Genomic DNA, 20,505 nt, shown 5'->3' on the forward strand with positions numbered 1-20,505 from the left:
TATTGTTATTACGATAACTTACAGTTGATTAGTTTGTCCTTAATGAGTGCAAAACACCTTCCATAAGTCAGTGAAGCTGCCTAGGAACAGAAGGTGCTCAGTTTCTTGTAGGACCCAACTTTGCTTTCTTTATTCCATGTCATTAGATTGAGACTAATTCAAAGCCCCAGCTGGAGAGGAGAGTAGCTGGCTCAGCATATGCAGCCATGCATGAGTAGCTGAAGACATAGCAGAGGACAGCAACGCTTTTCAGGTGTGCGTCTGCATCTATGAACAACATAATGAAAATGGCCAGCGCCTTTTTCCCAACCTAGGGAAAAGATGGGTCTAGTTCACAGCTGATGCTATGCTGTGCTTGCCAGTGGCGGGCAAGTGGGCTACCCTTCCCATGACTGGGCTCATGTTGCAGCTGGGGAAAGCCTTTTGGCCTGTGGGGCTCAGCACCTGGCCGTATGCAACTGGAAAGGAGAGGGATTTCCAGGCTTGTGCTCACCTCTGATGTGATGCAGTTCTGCAGTACAAATGTGGTGAGTTGCTAGTTGAGTCGGTTATTATTGGGATCAGGTTTATGGACTTAGGTGGATTGTATTCTGCATCTCATATTTCTGTGGATGGCAGATGCCCAAACAATCTCAGAGTGGATGTCAACATTTGACAGTATGGTGTGAACCATCTCAAAAAGTTTTATAAAAGATATCTTCTCCTCAGTTCTGACTTACAGAGTGGCACACAGCATTCCTACAGGGTAGGCAGTGCTTTCCTTTCATTGACAGGGAAGATGGGACTTGGAACAGTTAAATGACTCACCCAAGTGACCCAGAGGCCGGAGGCATTTAAAGACTAAAATTCAGATTTAGGTTTCTTCCAAAATGTGAAAAGTGTTCAGATTCACCTTACTGACCTTTTTCTAAAGAAGCATGGAGGGATCCCAAGAGCGTACGGGAAGTTCTCACTGGCTTTCTCAGGATCAGCCTAAAATGTGAGCCGCTGGTATTTTCCAGTCAGGAAACCTGTTCTGGACATGAGCACGATCTATAGACCCATTCCAGTAATAGCCTCTGGCAGCTCTGTAGTTCCCACAAGGAGTCTGACTAGCAGCTCACAGAGCATTAATCCTTCGCAAAAGCCAGCAGTTTTCAAGCAGATGCAAAAAATGCTGCCATCTCCATCTGCAGGTTGCCACACACGTGCATGGTCTTGTATCTGTACCACAATATCAGTGTGTCCTCTAATTCCCTCTCATTTATCAACCCTGAAATCCTTTCTCTGATGCTTAAGGCACCCTCAGCTAATACATATCGTCTCCCTGTTCTGTTCACTTGTTGTGATTTTAGTGCTCTGAAAGATCACAGAACTACGTTCCTGGAGGGTAAAATGCTCAGTTTAACCAAAGAACAGGGGCCAGTAACACAACTTTTGCACTAATATGGGCCCATTTAAGCCTGGGATGCTGGGCTGAGATTCCTGATTATGCAGTGGGTGTTTCTTGTAGCAAGTGATTACAGTCATCAATCCTATTTTGCGGAAGCTATCAAAGACCAGTAGCATTACCTTTTGACTATTAGCAGCCTGGGGCTCTTTTCACACCGGCAAACTAGAAGTATGTATCCTAATACTAATCTTCCAAGCCATCCAGGGTTATTCTCCTGTGAAGCTGATAGATGGTACCTGTCACTTGCTATTACGTTTCTAACTCATTGCTACTAGACGGCAGCACTGCCTGTTCAGAAGTCACCTAAGAAAAAGAAGTGAACATAGAAAGCAAAATCTGGTTTGTTCTGGGTTGATGATAATTAAAATTAAGTTAGCCTGGCATGACAAGGAAGCTGTGGTTTACTCTGCAGCCCTGCTGCCCTCGGCAAAGACGAGAGAAGAGCCCAGAGTACAACGGCAGCAATTGCCTTGCCATAGGTGGAGCGGGGACTCTTATCTCGAGATAAAATGGAAGGGGCCAGTACCAGGAACAGTATGTTAACAGACTTTGTGACTCAAATGTATGTACACCGAAGCATGTTCAGACAGGTTCCCTTCCAAGTAACTCCCTGTATTCGCTCTATAAATAGAAGCGGCCCACAGGCACGCTCAGAGAGGCAGCAGGCCTTTCTAGGCAGCATTGCCTAGGCAAGCGCTTAGATGGTACTTAAAGGTTGCTTCTGTCTGCCTGAAACCTAATTAAGAAAATTCCTGCAGAAGTCCATATTTAACATGACTAAGCTCAATAGTACTTAAAGCCCTTTGTGTTTCTGCAATATGCTGAATATGTGATTGTTCAAAGACACGAAACCCAACAGGACATGATTCACAAAGCTAATTCAGTATCACATCTGATTGCTGGGGACGAAGAGCAGAATATTATTAAAGATTCAAATAAGTAGAGTAAAAGAATTTTCTTAAGCCTCTAAATCCACCATGAAGTTGACTTTCAAATGCACTTTACAGTTTGCTTGCTCGTTGCTCAGCCTCATTTGTTGTCCAAGAAATATTTATAGGCTGTTGCTGAAGTGTTTGCTGCCCGAGAGTTAATTCATGAACTCACTGTTGTTATAAACTCAGGGAGAGCAAAAGTCTGTAAAGGTAGCAGTAATGCAAACTCTTCTGAGAAGAGCACCCTAGTTTATCACCTCAGAATACATCTGTCAGAAATATACTCTATCCTCTGTAACCATTAGCTTGAAGTTGTCCTTGTGTTATTCCATTAGTCCTTACAGTTCTTCCCACAGCACCGTGCTGCACGCGTGATGGGCGGCTGGGCAGCACATGGAGCCCTTTCTGCTACTGCCGGGGAGGAGGATTTCTTACCAGTGCATGGCCAGCCCTTCCTGCTCCTAGGGTGCTCCTTGGCTTAACTGGGAGGGCTGGGCCGCAGCGACAGCTCCAGGCCCCCTCTGCCGGGCCGTTCAAGGTGTTTGTAGTGTAAGATGATACATATGAGGCTCTTGATGGGTGGGGGACCACATGTGGTATCAGAACCCCAAATCAACCCACCCTCTGCATGCACTTCTTGAGCCCAGTCTTACCAAGCTGGGTCTACCTCAGTAAGTATCCCAGCATCCTGCCGAACAGTCAGATCCAAGTGCCCTTTCCCCCTTGGGCAAGGGGGGGTTTCCCGCTTGAGCCTGCTGCTGGCTATGCCACATTTTCTTCTGAGTTCACTAACCTAGCAAAAAAACATGCCACCCTGAGCTCTGTCTCACTCTCCTGCTTTCAGGCACCTGCTTTTCTTATTGTTAAAGAGCACAAAGCCATTCCCCAGTAAAGGCAGCAGGACAGGTCTTTTCTATGTTACCCTTCTTCTCGCTCCAGAAACAGAACGTATTTTTCCCTTTAAACCATTCAAAAGGCAGGCTACCCTGGAGTAAACTCTTTATCCAACAAAATTCCCTCTTTTGGGGTGAAGAAAAAGCACAAAATGAGATTCACCAGACCAGCGGTTGCCAGGAGACTGGAGGGCTGCACAGCCAGTCACCGGCATGTTGGTCTGGGCTTGGTCTTCTCCCAAGACGGTGGACAGGGCTGGGCTCGTACCTGGGCTTCCTGACTTCCTCCATATGTTTTTTTGCCAGCCGATGACTCAAAGTGTGTTTCTCGGGCAAGGCAGAGCAGTGTGTGTCCACATGTCACCTCTGGCTATACGGCCCTCCCGCGCCTGTGCCCTGAGGACTGCATAAAAGGCGCTGGGTCAGCGCCGTGGTGTATCCTGGGGCGTTTCTAGCAGCCCGAGGCAGGCCTGCTTTCGGCCTTGCCTGCGGATCAGCAGCATTAGCCCCAGAGATGAACCTGGCTGTCCTGTGAGCAGCGTGCTGCACATCGCGCTGTGCTGAATCCAGGGCTCGCCTGCTGAGCGCGGCTGGGATAGCTCCTGTGTCGACAAGCGAGCTGTCAGGGCGCGTTAGCGATTCGCTGGGCGCCTGTGCTGAAGTCGTTAGCCCGGGGTGCGGCTAGGGGTGCTCATGAGCGCTCGAGGTCTTCGGTTTTGTTCCTGAAACTTACTGAAATCAAATGGAAATGTGCAGAGAAAGTCATTCCCGTGTCTAGCATGATCTTCACTGGAGTACGCTGGACTGCAGTGCTAGTCTGGAAATGCCCCCCAGCTGTTCAGGGGGACATAAATACTTTTCTTGTCGAGGCTGCGGCTGCGTTCCTCACTTACCTAATACCCGGTGCCGTTTTGCTCACGGTCGGGGTTACTGTAGAATTGCACGCAACTATCCTGAGACAGTCGCCTTCACGGCATTGCTTGCTGCCCTCAGCTACCTGTGGAGAAACACCTGTAAAGTGCTGTTTGTGGAGATACACTCTGAAAGTTAAGAAAAACTTAGAAATGGAAACAAAGAGACTTCCAGCAGGCTGGAGGCTTAGTGATGCACAGATAAGGGTTGCCTGAGGAAGGCAAAGAAAATTTCCCTCTCCTGGGTGAGAACTGTAGAGAGGGTTGCGACCCTTGTAAAAACCGCAGGTGCTAAATACTACCTAGCTACAAAATGACAGGCCTGCGCAAGACGCCCGAGCAGACACCTGAATGCTCTTTATCGCCCTAATATTGCCACAAGCGGATGAGTCACTGTGCCAGCCTCCCCGCGGCGTTTCCGCCGCCGCAAGGAGAGTAGCCGCTGGGGGGAAGGAGGGTGCGGGAGAGCAAATCACTTCCGCGGGCGCCCGCCCGCCCTGCCGGGGCCTCCTGCGCCCGCACCCTGCTGGGCCGGCTGATCTGGCTTGTTTGACAGCCACAGAGGACGCAGGAGACTCTGCTCTCGTGCCCGCTGCGGCAGGCCGATGCCTGCTGCCGTCGGGGGGGTTTGTTTGTCCGCGACACATCGCAGCAGCCCTGACATCTGTATCCACAGATACGGTCATCCAGCTGCCGCGGCGAAGCGGGGAGGATTTACGTACCTGGATAAATGTGTGGATCTGGCTCAAGCCAATGGGTTGAGGGCAGGACTCCTCCTGTCCCCGCTGCCTTCTTGCCGGAGGGAAGCGTTGAAAAAGCAGAGAAGCAGCCGCTGGCCATGCTGCCCCGGAGCTGCTGGGGTGCCGTTCAGCAGCCGCGAAATGCGGGACTGGGCCAACTCCTATTTGCGCTGGGCAGCGCTGGGGGGAGCTTTGTGGTGCTGCTGGGAATGCAGCCGTCATGGTGTTAGCATAAATGAGACGTTTTCCCCCCCGCTGGCAGGTAAATTATGCACCAAGAGGGTGACACAGGCCAAAAAAATGACTTTCTAACAAAGAGGACCTACATGAAAGAAGCCAGTCACTTGTTGTGGCTCAGGTGTTGAAACCAAAGCAGGCTCTCATCCGATCCATAAATCACAGTAAATGGTCCTGTCTTTGTAGCATTAGCTGCTCCCTTGAATCGGCATTGGCTGCATAACCTTTTCGCTGCGTATGACTAACTCTGGTTGTTAGGTCTCTTTTTTCTTGTTCTTTCTCCTGTATTTTTAAAACTGAAACCAATTTAGCAAAACAACATGGAAAATTCACAGTGGGGAACTAGGGATTAAATTGTCTGTCAGTCTTGTCAGAGAGAAAGGTCTTTTTTTTAATCATCTTATGCATTTTTACCTGTCAAGAACTTCAGAAACTGTTCAGTGATATTGTTCCTTGAGTTTGTCAGCAGTTGTGGTACATACCTAAAATGAAACATGCCTTCAGCTTAAAAGCACGTACAGCTATATATGATTTGTAAGATGCCTGCATGCCTTAACAAGTATGGTAGAGTAATTTTAGGTTTACCTGGCCAAATTAAAACCTGGCCTAAAATGTTTGCAGTTGCACTGAACTCTGTGATTTCCACCTGCTTCTACCATCTCGGAAATGGAAGTTTTAGCTCAACAGATGTTAAAACAATCTTAATGTTAGTGGCTGATGCTTTTTAAACTCCTCAACTCATGCTGTCAAATAAATACAAGACCATCTCATTTTTTATTTTAAAAAAGGTCATTTTTAATTCTTACTCTTTAAAGGAGAAGCTTGGATACAGGATTCAGATGCATTCCACAGGCCTCTAAGCAGGAGGAATATTTTTAATCTCTAATTATGATGAGGCTTTTTAGTCCTGTTATTTTTAGAGCAATTCTCATTTATCATGGAAACTTGTCAATGAACTTTGTTAAACATGAGATTGGAAGTGCTGAGGCTGAGCACGAGCTCTTCAGGTGAGACAAACTGGGACGCCAATGCTGAAGTCAGCAGAGCTGGCGTACAAAACAGGAACTGGTCCTGGAATGGAAGTTTTGTGGAAATGCAGGAAATGCAGTTGTGCTCACACAGCGGCGTCAGCACCGTTCCTTACACGGCTGCAACATGCTTCATGTGCAGGTTCTGCCTGCCAGCAGTCAGCTTCCCGCCGGCCGCTCCGCCCAGACACCAGCTCTGGCAAAGTGGTGTGAGACAGGATTTGTCTTGGGAGACTCTCATTTCTCCGGCGCTGGACTGGACCACGCTTTAGAAACGCTGTGGTACATTGAGGTGAACAAGCCCATGTGCAGCGAACTGACAGCTTCTGCTTGCATACTGCCTTATTTTGGTGAGGCTTCTCCTTTTGATTCCCAGGAGCATCGTAGTGAAATAAGATTGCTTGTTTAGGTTTTTTTAATTCTCCTGAGAAGACTGATATGACATTTCCAATCCTGCCTTGTTACTGATCTCATTATAGTTGTTTTAATTATCCTAATTACACTGAGTGTGATGGAGTGCGATAGGGTGGTGGGATAAAGTCACCAAGCAAAGGACCAGCTATCCTGAATAAAAAACAGTGCAGAAGACCAGCTGAGATAAACCTAAGCATGTTTTTTGTCATGTCTTTGAGTTGCCTGTGGCAGACAACCAAAGTACCTTATTCATCAACGGATCCTGGCTCTGTTAGCGTAACAGATTTGTTATACACTGTGTATTAGTAGTTCAAATTCTTTGGAAGGGCTTATCTTTCAGTGATCGTGCTAGCAGTAAGTTTGCAGACTGGAGGGAAGTAATGGAAAACGAAACTGTCAGCAGTCCATATGCCATGGGAGCAGCTGGGAAAATGATCTATCAGATGACTTAATCTGAAAAATACATACATCTTAATGGCATGGAGGGTGTAACCTTTGAAGAACGACCATATCATCCAGTTGTACAGCAGTCTGATTCAAATGATCTAATAAAAGCAGTGAGACATCCTGACCTGGCACAGTCACGTCCCCATCATGCCTTCACTAGCGGCAGCAGGATTTTACGATTTTGGTGCAGAAATCCAGGACCATGGCTGGGGTTCTGCGGTCAGAGATGTTGTAAACTGCTTCTGGGTGGCCTTGCCTGTGTTGTTCGATAGGTTAAATGATACCTTCTTGGAGCCTGTCTAAAACTTGGAAAAGCTGCCAATTCTGCAAGCAGGCATCCCCCAGAAAGAGCGGATGTCTTAAAATCTGGTTCATGGACTTATTTCATCTAACACCCCTGATGCAACTGGTATTGAATTAGTGTTCGCTCTTTGTTCTTCCCTGAAGTGCAGGTTAGTATTATATACCCAGTCAGGGCTGCTCAACACAGCATCGCTCATGGTCACCATCTTTGCATCTCTACAAAACGTTGTTTCCCCTGGGCTGTGATTTTGGGAGTCAGGACACCTTCCAGTCGTCAACTGACCTATAGCAGATGGATCAGAGTGGTTGTACTTTGCTAATGCTAATTACAGGTAATTAAAATGGTTTCCTGGGATAGCAAGACCCTGCCCTTGCAAGTAATCATCTGCAGCCTTGATTTGAAACCTGCAGCAAGAGGGAGACTGCTGGGGCGTTAAGTCAAGCATGTGCAAGTGCAGTTGCGGAAACAGGGCCTAGGGCTGAAGGACAGGGGAACACCATTGACCACAACTCCTGTAGAAAGCTGATATTTAACCTCCGAATTTCACCAGGGTAATGCTTTACATAGGAGAGACATTGACCTAAGATGTGTCAGTATTGTCAAATTTCATAATTTATCGTGAGTTGTGAAATATTTAATGTTTTTTCCCTAAACCTCTCACTCTGGGTGTGGAGGAAATAATGAGATGAAATGTCGGTTTACATTTTCTTTTAAGGAAGGAGTGTTTCTCTCATTTTGTTTGCATGGAATAATCTTAAAATAGCCCCACATTTACTCTGTCAGAGCAAATAACGGAAGAAAAATAAATTAGGTATGTAACTGTTGTTTAAAATGCAATTTTAAAAAATATTTTCATTATTTTTATGAGCTTATTCATGGTTTTGCGTATTTGGAGTTGGCCCTTGTTAAATACGCAGCTACCATGAATATTTCATAATATGGCTTTAGGATGGATTAAAAAAGATTATCAGCCAATTGAAATTTAGACTTGAAAGCCGACCAGGACAATCCCTCTTCCTGATTTTTCTGCTTAAACATTGTAGTAATAATTTTAATAATAGTAATAATAATAGTAATATATTTGATGATAATTATTTGATAATTTGTAGAAAGGAATTTATTTGAACAATTTAATCTCTCTGGTAGTTCATATATTGTTTATCGGCTACTTTCATTTTTGCAAGTGTTTCCTTTTTTAAAATCATGGACTGAACAAAGGAGCAGGCACGAATGATGAGGAAGTTCATCACAAGCACTGGCTCTTCAAAGACTAAAGGAGACCTGTTTAATTTTGATTGAACACAAGCCCACATGATATTTTTTATATGCCTTAAAAATATTATCCCTCTTTGTGGCAGCATAATTTGCATTTCCAAAGAACGAGCAGCAAATATTTCCTGTTTCCGTAGAAAGTGCTATTATTGTAAACTCATTCCTCTAAGTAAACTCATTTTGTGCGGTTGCCCCTCAAGGCAGACCTGGCAAAAGCAATATTGCCTCTAAGCAAATATCAACATAATAGGTATTTTTTATATTTTAAGGTGGCTGGTGCAGAACTCTCTCTTTTATTGCATGCAACAAAAAGAAGACTGAGAGGCGAGCTCATCAACGTGTATAAGTATCTGAAGGGGGGGTCTCAAGAGGATGAGGCCAATCTCTTCTCCGTGGTGCCCAGCAACAGGACAAGAGGCAATGGGCAGAAACTGAAACCCAGGAAGTTCCACCTAAACCTGAGAAAAAACTTCTTCACTGTGAGGGTGACAGAGCATTGGAACAGGTTGCCCAGAGAGGTGGTGGAGTCTCCTTCGCTGGAGATATTCAAAACCCGTCTGGATGTGATCCTGGGCAATATGCTCTAGAGGACCCTGCTTGAGCAGGGGGGTTGGACTAGATGATCTCCAGAGGTCCCTTCCAACCTAAACGATTCTGTGATTCTGTGATGTGTGCTAAGTATAGAGCATATTTTATTGCCTCTTTTTCTGCAGTGCAAAAGCTTTGAATACTTTAGTGACTGCAAGCCTCATCACACCCTTTTGGGACAGAAATACACACAGGGAGCATCTCCTCCTTGCAACATGCAGGGAACATCTCCTCCTTGCTTGGTTTGGCAGAGGGAGCAAGGGAAGACGGGAGGGATACCTCTTCTGCAGTAAAGGGACGGACGGGAAAAGAAATTCTCCTCATTTTTAGTACTGAGAAATCATCTTCAAACTAGTGGTATTCCTTTTTTTCTTTTTTAAGAATTACTTTCTCTTGTCTGCTCTGAATGTTTATTGAGGCACTAAATGCCAAATGCGTGTTATCCTTTAAAATCTCAGCTATAAGCAGTTTTGAAACCTGTTAGTTTTTGAAAAAAAAATCACAGAACTATCTGTTCTCACACTGATGTTTGGCAGTTCAGTAGAACTTCTCCCAAGACAGAGGTTTATTTCTAGTACTTAAAACCCACCGGGAAAATGCAGAATTTTAGTCCAAAATGAGTATGTCATTAAGGGTCTGATGCAAAGCCCAGTACAGTCCAAGGAGTGGCCTGAGCCTGAGAGACCAGCAGGAAGGTATTTACACTGGTAAAGAACCTATTTAGAAAATACCAGCTTTTACAACATGCAAAGTCTGTGACCATCTCTAGACAAGTTAATCCTAAGGATGTTGCATAAACTCATGCTATGGGTGCTGCACAGATGTAGCTGAGATTTTGAACTTTGCATGCAGTGAATTTATTCTGAAATATGTTGCGTTATGTGTGCATATTACTAAATAGGGGGGAAAAAAAAGAAATTCTGGAGCTGGCAGGGTGAAGTGCTGATTGCGACGAGGCGTTTTGTGGGCCTGAAATGTTTGTGCGCCGAGTCTTGTGCTGGAGCAGAGCACAGTTTCCTATTGCTAAGCAGCACATTTGATTTGATTTCCTATTTTACATGTTATAAACACGAACGAAGCTTGCCTCTACTTATATCACAGACGGGAAGGTAGGAATGAGGTCCAAAAAGGCCAGCCCTTCGGCAGCCGGGTACCCAGCCTTGGCAGCCAGCGTTGGGGCTTTCTCATGGAGAAACACAGGAGGCTCCACGCGTCAGTGGCCAAACAGTGTCTGCGGGAAGGTTGTTCCACCGCACGTAACTCTCTGTGCTGCACAGGGCATTCTGTATTCACTCGAGTCTGTTCGTTTCCAGGTTAACGTAATTGCGGATGTTCCCATTAAGTGGTGAAACACCTACTCCTTTTTTTGAATCTTGCTCACCACTTCTCCTCCATGTTATCTTTTCTTCTGTGGCATCGCGCTGTAGTGGAAGAATGTTTTTACTCAGGACACCTTTGCATAACCGAAGAGAAATCCAGTTCTTAAATGTGATTATTTGGACTGCAGCAGAGCGCAGCGAACCCTCTGTAGCACTTACCAATATTTCAAAGAAACCACTGTGTGAAAGAAGATTTATTGTTTGTTTGTTTTTAAAGGCATGCCGGGATGTGTTCCCAACAGGAGAGACTGTATTATTTCCTCTTACAAGGTACAGCATTTCTAACAAAGCCAGTTAGCAGTGAACGTCTCTTTCTGATGGCTTCCTGCCGGTGCGGCGGGAGCGTGCCGCGCAGCCACAGGGCAGGGAGGAAACGCAGCCTGTGCAAGGGGTGTCAGGCAGTGGCGCTTCACCATCGATAGCTCATTTCTGCCTGCAAATGGAAAACCTTTGCTAATCCCTCTCTTTGAAGGAAGTCACTTTCCGTTCTGTGTTGTCTTCTGCTGGAAGCTGGGTTACTGCACGTCTTGTCAGCCAGAGAACAGATTTCTCAAGACGCTTTGTGCCATAGGCACCATATGGCTAGCCTAAAAATATAGCTCCTCAGTTGAGCACAGCAAACCTGGAGCGACAGTGCTGTTCAGAGGAGCTGCATGGTGTTTCCTTTCCTGTGGGGTTTCACTGTGCTGTAGCAGTGCCCTCAGCCTAAATACATGTGGCCACAAATATACATATTGCATCAAGAGCAGCATGTATCAGTACAGAATCAGTGCTGTTTCGTCTGCGGCAGGACTCAACTCTCACCTCTCTCCTCTCCTAACAACGATAAATACCAATCTCCACGTACGCCTGGAGGTCTCAGGCTTGCAGGTCTCTGTTCCAGAGGGTTTTCCTTGCACCTGCCAGACTTCATGCCATTACTTGTGCTTTTTGGTTTTCTTCCTAGCCACTGGAATGAAAAAAACCTTAAAACCCACCTGAGGTCTCACAGGAGCCTTTGATTTGGTGCTAGACTCTCTCACCTTTTTTAGGAGCAGGACTCCCCAGCCACGTTGCCCAGTCCTCTAGATAGTCGTTGAAGATGAGGCACCCCTGGGGAGGAGGTCCACGTTCCTCCTCCCCTGTTGTAGGATGCGATGATTCATCTCTACGTGTGCCTGTATTCCTCTCTGCTCACCAAGCTCGCCTCTAGTAACGAGTTATTTTGAGTACCAGGGTGAGTCAGGCCCTTGCCCTACCAGCTAGGTGCAGCCTCAAGCCCCTCGTGGTGCTGGAGCTGGAGGTGGCTGCAGGTGCTTTGCTTCCTGCTCTGCACTGGCAGCCGGGATGATAGTGGCCCCCTGAGAACTGTTGGCTTTGCTCTTGGCAACTGGTAACATCTTTTCCATGACTTGGGCCACATGATTCGTAAGCCTCTCAAAAGGCTCCCTGAAGCATGAGCCAATTTCTCTTTTAAAACTGTTAACAAAAAATCTTACAACACTGTGCTAAGCACGATAGTGTAAAAGTCTTTCGTAGTTCTCACTGCCAACCAACACAGATTTATATCTTAACGTGGAAAGGACACAGAACCACAGTTTTTGATTTAAACAGCTCAGCTTTTCATCAGTAGAAATCAAGGTTCACAACGCCAGATAAAATACAGCCAGGTTCTTAGTTGGTAAAAACTGGATGAACTCCATTATACTGAATTATACTTGCTGGAGTTTTAGCTGCTACATGACTTTCCTTCTCTGACCGAGTAAGACACATAACTGGCTTCCAGGAGATCCATCTGAAGGGACTTGTTGCGATTCTGTACCTGTTCAGTCCTAGATTCACAGTTCCTGCAGACGCAAGTAGAATCCTGCTCATTCTCACAGATTCAGTGCATTTTTTTCTTTGCAGTCTGAAGTTGCATTTATGGCTTCTCTGGTTGAGCGTTTGCACTAATGGATGGGGAATTTTTATTTATTTCTTTATTCCGGCATGCTGTAAACTAAAATTTTAACATCCAGTGAACCAATCTGAGAACCAGTTTGTGACAAGATAGTGGGAAGTAAATGGCATCTAGAAGCACTGTGTTCTTTTCTTGGTGTGCCCGTTACTTTTAGCACTGCAGTTACGTAGCAAATGTAGCTGTGGAGGAAAGTTACAGAGACCCACTGGGATAGCAAAAATCTCGATGAAGCAGTTGCTAGTGACTTTGTCGTGCTTCCGCGTTTGGGTTCCCCTCACACTGAGCAGCATCTTTGGCAGCCTTTTGAAAATCACGGCTAAAAACACTCTGGGCTTTATGGGATTTGAGTTGCTGCACATGGGCCATAAAAGACCTTGCCAGCTGGTTGCAAGAGATGCTCAATGACTTCTAAAGGCAGGCAGCAATCAGCATCTCCCAGAAGAATCAGAATACCTCACAGTGTTTTAAGCTAAATAGCCCAAACCTTAGGCATGAATGAGCAGTTTGTCCCAGGATCCAGATCATGAAAGCTTAAAGAGATCAGTGAGTAAGTGCACATTTTCCCAGCTCTGCCTACTACGTTAGTGGTTTACATAGCTTCTGCCAGTTCTTCCCATAAAGACATTAAAAGACCCAAAGTTGAGAAAAGCATAGGAGTAGCTGGCTGCAGTAATAAAACACGTTTCTTGATTTCACAGGCTGTTGTAAAGTTGTTCCCACGTGACTGTATTTACTCACTTGCAAGACACATTCTTCTCTGTCACCGAACAGGACCAGCCAGAAGTAAAACCTTTACTAAACTGTAGTTCCTTCTTCCACTTAATGCAGAACTGGCTTTTCAGCACCCAGCGATTCAAATTCATAGTGATGTCTGGAGGCTTTGTATGTACCACAGCTTCTGAAGTTTATTGCATGCTGCAGGGTTGTTATTTTACACCCATTATTAGGAGCAGGCAAAAATGGCTTGGGTTTAAGGCATCCAACTAAAAATGTGAAAGCAGAGGGTGTAAATTTAAGCTATATTGTACACTGTTGAATCATCATATCAATTTTTTCTTCCTGCAGTTGCAGAATCCAGTTTGCACTGATTAATTTGATGCTGAAACTCCAAAATAGATTCTGAGCATCCAGGCCAAGATAGAGTAATAATATAGCGCTTTCACTCAACTGATCTCAAAGTGCTTTAGTGTTGTTGACATTGGCTGAAGCTGAGATACAGAAAAGTTAAGTAATTTCTATGGCACTACATGAATTTAATGGTAGGGTCATGAACGAGACTCAGGCCATTTGCCTTCAAAACCTTCCTTGTATAGCCCAAAACCACCATTGAAAAGAGTAAGCCAAGAAGCTGATGGCCATCGGCGTAGCTGTCTGCCAGTTACCCCAGTTCTTGGTTTACCTGAGCTGAAGGAAACACACAGCTGCCGCTAAGCTTATCGCAGTTAGCTGAGATCATTAAAGTGACTCTGGTTTACTATCGTTGGAAATCAGTGTTTACAGTGGGAAAGCAAATATTCCAAATGCAAATATTCTCATGTCCTGAAGTCTTATCGCCCTTCCTTAAAAAAAAAAAAAAAATTAATCCCATTGTATAGAGGCTCAGTCTTGAGGAGATATGTGAGGACCGCCAAGGAAATAACAGCATTTTATCAGGCAAACCAATGAGTTTTCTCTCCTGGCTGGAACTTGTGAATGAGTCAGTGGTTCAGCTGGTGACAAATTCTACTTTGGGGGAAGTTGTTTCACCTCGTGTCCTCTGTTTCCACGTCTTTAAAATGGGGACAATCATGTAAAAGAGTGTGTATGTAGGAGGCAAGTATTATAGCAGAAACTCAGTGCATATGTGAAAGCATGACTATTCTTGCTTCGGCCATATCTGTTGTCCGAGTTGAAAGTGGAGGACTTCTGCACCCACCACGACTAGCCAAGAGAGCATACACGGTAAATACTCAGCTGTACATTGCTGTAAATGACTAGCCTGTCTCAAGCCTGGGTGCTAAATCCTTTAATGGCTCTGCTAGTTTTTTTTCCTAATGTGGCGCTGGACTAAGATGGATAAATATTGTGGACTGTCATGGCCCATATGAGCAAGTTAGTGCCTTCCGCAAGTCTCCTGGAGCCTCTTGATTTCTCCTCCTGAGGGTGTTTACCTAGTATCTGTTACTGTACCTTGTGTCTCTCTTCCTGGTAACTCTGTGTTTCAAGATATGGGAGGAAACTGTTTGACCGGCTGAGCAGAGGGGAAGGATCACCTCCATCCAGTGCTCTGCCTGATGCAGCCCAGGAGGCTCCTGGCCTTCTTTACGGCAAGCTCATGGTCAACTTGTTGCCCACCAGGACCCCCAGGTCCTTCTCTGCAAAGCTGCTCTCCAGCCTGCTCTGGGATATTCTTCCCCAGTGCAAGACTTTGTTGAGCTTCATGTTGGCCCATTTCTCCAGCCTTGTATGCCTTTTTGAAGCATCCGAAAGGATTCAGTTCAGATTCTGTTAAAGAGATTTAGGGCGTTTAGGCACGGGCATTTAGAAATTCCAGTAAACAGGAAGAGCTGGGAACCTGCCTTCCCAGGCATTAAAAACGGTTGTGGAAGGAAGATCTTGCCTTATACAGGGGTTCCCAAACACAGAAATGCAGAAGGAGGCTTAGAAAGGGGGATCTAAGTAAGTGGTGAAATCAGAGCCTGTGGCTGGGACCTGAGCCTGCATCTGAAGGGGCCAAATCTGCACTCAGAACTTGAATTTCCACCGCTCCCTGGGGCTCAGGTTTGGACAGGCAGTCCAAGGAAACCCAGTACTTGCACCCGGATTTTTCCTTTGCAAGCTGTGAAGAGCAGCAGATAGTATGCAGATCTGATCCTCTTTTTTTTTCTTCTGGGGTTTTGTTTTGGTGCTGAAATTTTCGATGTTTTTTGTAAACCTAGTGTGCTACAGCTTTGCCCCGAGCTTCATGGGACGAGTTGCCCCTCCCTCCGCCGAGCGGCGAGGTGCACCGGTCCGTGTCCGCGATGGCAGCACCAGTCTTCGTTCAGCGCCTAAGCGAGGACTAGAATAAGCCGGGCTTCCCCACGCCCCTCGCCGTTAGCCTTCAGGCGCAAACTGACGGAAGAGGAGCACGTTTTGCTTGAGAAAAACATCGTCGCGCCACGGAGAGCGGAGCCGTACGTGGGAGCGTGAGCGAGCCGGCGGCTCGGCGGAGCGCCCTGGGGTTCGCTCTGGCTGCGGAGCCCTTTCCCGCCATGCGGCTGCCTTACGCAGGGCGGCCTGACCAACCCAGGCGAGGCTTTCGCCTGTTCTCCTGCTGCGTTACCTTTCCCAGTCAGGTTGTGACTCGGTAGTTACACTAACGGTGGCACTACTGATAGCATCTTTACATGCCAAAATATAAGGCAAAATTATAACTGGAGAAATGAAAGGCTCTGACCACCTCCACAGGTCGCCCGGACCGAGCTGAATTCACAGCCTCTTCCCGCCACGGGGAACGGGTGACGGCCCCGGAGCCCGGGCTTGGCAGGAAGCGTGCCATAACTTGCAGGTAATTGCTCGAAGCTCGCAGTTACCCGTTGGCTGCACGGCGGGCACTTGGCGGCCGCTGCGCCCGCACGATGCGCGGGGACGGGACAGGGAGCAAAAGGCAGCGGGGGGAGCACCGTGCCGGGCCCGCCGGGGCAGCCCTCCTGGGTGCCAGGGTGCGGGGGGCTCCGGGAAGCTCCCCAAAATCAGCCCGGCCTAAGGGACAAGGCTGAGCGTGAGCTGCCAGGGGCCGGGGGCTCCCGCTGTCAGGGCGCTGCCAGCACTGCCCCAGCCCCACCCCACCCCACTCCCACAGTCCCCGCCCCCAGATCCAGGCCGGGTTTTCCACGGCGCTGGCGCCCGGGGGTCCAGCGGGACGGCACCGCGGGCGGCCGCGCCGGGCACGGCCCCGCCCACCCCCGGGCACGGCCCCGCCCCCTCGGGCACGGCCACGCCCCCTCGGGCGCGGGCCGAGCCCCGCCGCGCCGCCCGCCCGCCCGCCCGCCGGGCAGGTAAGGGCCGCGCCGCCGTCCGCGGGGGCCGAGCGGGGCGGGCGGTCGCGCCGCCGGGGCCGGGAGCGGCGGGGGAGCCGGGGCCGCGGGCGGGCGGGACTCCTCCCCCGTCTCTCCCCCCGGCCCCGGTGGCTGCGGGGCGCCGCGCGTTTGCCCGCGGGCGGCGCTTGCCCTGCGCACGCGAGCGCTGGCGGCGGGACGGGGCGGCCGGGGCTGCCGCCGGCCCGCGCGGGGCTCCGCACCGCACCGCACCGCTCCGCGCCGCTCCGCGCCCGGCCGGCGGCCCTTTCCGGGGGGCGCCCTGCGTCCCCGCCCCGCTCGGCGCTGGCGGCCGCCTGCGGCGGGAGGCATCGCCTGCCCCTGGTTTCTCCTGCTCTTCTGGCGCTGCTCCCGTCGGTCCTGCCTCCGTCCTGGTTTTGTTTACTGCCTTGTTCACCTTCGCCGTTGCAAATGGTGCCGGCGTAGCGCCGGGGGCAGCGTTCGTGAAGCTGCGCTCCCTTTGCAGCCAGCTCTCCTGTGTGACCGGTGCCGTTTTATACGCCGCGGTAGCCTGTAGCCGTTAGTTACTTAGCTTATTATATCTTTCTTATGTTCCTTAAACAGTGAATAAGTTTTAAATAAAGCGGTTTGCGATGAAGCTTGTCCACCCCAGCTGCGTTACAGACCTCTCCGTGCAGCGGGCCGCGGGCTGCCGCAGTGCAGCCTCTCTGGTGGTGCCTTCAGTTTCCACCCTCCGCAGAGACACCGTCCTCCGTGCGTTGGGACGACTGTGCGGAGGCCGCAGAACGTGGTCAGGACCACAGAGATCTAGTGCAGTCACCGTCGGGACGCTTCTGTGAGTATGTCAGCTCTAATCCCCTCCTCCCGTGTGTGCGCGCTGCGGTGCGTAGCGTAGGTGTCAATGAGTGCGGTGAAAGTTAAAGAAGGTGCTGGCGCGGAGCTGCACTGACAGGGGTCAGGCTCTAACATAGATATGTCAATAAAAGTTGCTATATCCTCCGTGGATTCCTAAAGATTACCCTGAATTTTGAGGGTCTGTTCATTCTGAGGGCTGAAGCCATCACCTTTACTGTCCTCCCCTCTTTTTTTCCCCCCACTGCTCTACCTTTGGCAGAATTTCTAAGAAACTCCATGTGGGGAACCTGACCAAGTTTCCGCTCTCCTGCACAGTTCTGTAATTGAAGTGCAAACTTGTTTTTTTTTTTCTCCTGAACTAATAGATCATGTCCCTTTAGTGAGCCTACATCACTGTAAAAGCGGCAGCCCTTAGCCACAGTATGGCACAACATGGACAAAGCGTTCGTTGTACAGCAGAGTCACTTTGCATTCAAATCAACAGTTTTGTCTACACTTCAAATGTGGTGGTGGGGAGAACAATAGTAAATGCTTGCAACAAAGTGAGTAAAAGGCTGTTTTGGAGGTGTCAGCAGGCTGCAAATCTGCAGTGATAAGCAGGTGCCCCTTAGTGACTGTTGAATCAAAATCAAGTTACCTTTTTGCAAGGTAAGCCTAATGGACCAATTCATCTTGGAGGGGAGAAAACAGCAGGGATCAGGCCAGCAGTTCACTGAAGCTCACCCACAGAGGATGTTGTACCTGGCTGACAACTGCTCTGGGTTATTATTATGTATTCAAGCTCGAGCTTGGATAAGCTCACCTCGTTTCAGAGCGTTCAACCTGGGCTGCTGCATTTTTGCAGCTGTGCAGCTCACTGGGGTGAGTTTAGTGCCACAATGCAGGGTGGTCAGCAGCATCGCTGTGCAATTATGGCACTTTGATGTGCTGGTCAACAGTCAGTAAGGTGGTGTGTCAATGTTTGGGCAGAATTATGGTTATCACTGCTCAAATAAAAGCTCCTAAACCTTGTTGAGCTTGAGTACCCAGGAATAAAGCAACGTTGTTCAACAATACAGGTGGGCCTGTTATTTTTATGCGAAAAGTCTCTTCCTCCCCTCCCTGCAAGATTTGTTAGTATCCATGGAGCTGCACAGATGGAAGAAACACCTTGTCTGTCCAAGAAAATGGTACCAGATGATCATCTTAAACTGATTTTATTTTTAGTGATTTAATTAAATTGGTACAATCTGTCTTTGAATTTTTCACTTTAGTTTACCTAAACTTTATCTTGAGCTTTATCTTGAGCTCAACTAAATGACAGTCAGTGTCCACACACAACTTTGTGCTGGTTTAAGTACATCTGTTTATAATCATGCCTGTAGTTAATTACCCTACTGTAGTTTTCTCAAGTAGAGAAAACCTAATGTGAGAACTGTGCTTTGTGGTGAAATTAGGATGGCATCTGATTTCTGTTATTTTTCTTGTGCCTTCAGGCAGGCTACTTCGGGGAGTATTTATTTCCCCACCTCTGTGGATGTTGTATACCAGCCTTCTCTGGGAAGACTTAAACATAAAGACCTTTCACATAGCACTGAGCACTGTAGGGGATAGAGACTGGAATCAAGTGCTTGTTTTTTCTTACTGTAGATAAGAAGTGCTGCCAGAAATATCTCTTATCCCACTCAAGTCATCCAACCCCTAGAGCAAATGAAATGGCTTCAGTAAGTGAATTCATGACTGAGTCTGTGTTTGCATTGGAAGGCTGCATTTTTCCTGGAAGAAAAATGGCCAATTTATTAAGAAATATGCCCATATATGAATTTGTTTTCTCATGGAAGAAAGTCTCTGAGCGAAGAGGAAGTAATAGCTAATCGGATTACTCTCTACAGAGTTTCCATTCAGTATATCTCAGAATGACCAAAAAAAAAGAACTTTAAAATTGTAACATAGTGCATTCCTGTACTTAAACCAGGACCAGTCTACAACAATCCAGACCTGAGAACATGCTTGAAAATTAGAGGAGAAGGGTGAGGGATCTCAAATCAGGTGTGGACATGAGCTTCATTTTTCTTCCCTTTCACAATGCGGAGGCTGACCCCAGACTCTGGACATAGCCCCTCTGTGTTTTGGCATCAAGAACTAGAAATTGCAGGTCAGGGGATTATTTGTTAAAAGGTTGTTTCCAAAAATTTCCTTGTCCCAGATGTTGGAAGGAATTATGCCTTCCAAATGTAGCTTATTTTAAGCAATGACAAGCTGTACCCCACTGTTTTGCAGTTACCTTCCTTCTGTTCTTTGAGTTACTTATTTCAGAATCATCCAGTTGTGACTGAGGCTTAAAAATAATCATTGACGCAGAAGGAAAGAATCCCACAGTATCCGAAGTTTCCTGCACAAACAGCACTTGCTTCCCGTGGGTTTTAGCAGAACGCTGTCTCCTGTTGTCAAGCTCAGCAGGCAAAAGGGTGCAAAGGCATTTATCCCTGCATGTTTTTGACCTCTGAGCTCCTGCCATGTTACATGAAGAGATTTCTTTTATTTGTAGGGTTGGTTTTTTTTTTTTTTTGGCAACAAAAATGGCTTCTGATTCTGAGGCTCTGCACTTGGTGCTGAGTCTCGCTTGCTGGGAGAGCTTGGAGGCGTGAGTCACCAACCCACTGCAGTGGAAATCTATGAAGTGATGGAGCTTTTAAATACTGTTTGTTTTAGTAACTTGAGGGATCTAACCTCCTTCAGATTGCCAGGCAGGTGTTGTGAGCTCAGTATTACTGGGGCATAGCAAGAAGGGTCAGGAAAGCGATTTATGACATCTCACAAATGGAAGCAAACATGGGGAAATCATGCTTGAAAGCTAGCAAAGTTGAGGTCAGCAAATATTTTTCAGGGTCAAAAATAAAAGCTAGGAGTTCTCATGGGTGGTTGCTTTTTTTCCCTCATCTTCCAGTCCTGCAGTTTCTTTGTTTAAACCTGTCCAAAACTTATTTTACTATCTTTTTTTTTTTTCCTCTTCTATTGAAAGGTTACATATTATGGGGATGAGTGAGTGACAAACAGACGGAGAGATGAGATGATTTGTCTAAATATGTCATCTTCATCTACAATGGTCTAGCTTTAAACTGTTAGTTTCTCACTT

At 47.3% G+C, this 20,505-nt stretch overlaps 1 protein-coding gene across 3 annotated transcripts in view; it reads left to right on the forward strand.

Annotated features, from left to right (window-relative positions):
- LOC104150944 (synaptotagmin-like protein 2) overlaps window positions 1-20,505 on the forward strand; it is an 80,546-nt gene that overhangs the window by 23,796 nt on the left and 36,245 nt on the right. The window contains exons 3-4 of one of the 3 annotated variants that reach the window (XM_068957538.1): window positions 15,435-16,045; window positions 17,139-17,370. The gene's annotated coding sequence lies outside the window, so the exon portion shown is untranslated. Of the gene's footprint in view, window positions 1-15,434; window positions 16,046-16,458; window positions 16,536-16,890; window positions 17,375-20,505 lie in introns of those variants that run through there. The other 2 variants (XM_068957539.1, XM_068957540.1) reach the window with 2 other exon arrangements.

Source organism: Struthio camelus, chromosome 11 (assembly GCF_040807025.1).
Source record: "Struthio camelus isolate bStrCam1 chromosome 11, bStrCam1.hap1, whole genome shotgun sequence".
Classification (NCBI taxonomy): Eukaryota; Metazoa; Chordata; class Aves; order Struthioniformes; family Struthionidae; genus Struthio; species Struthio camelus.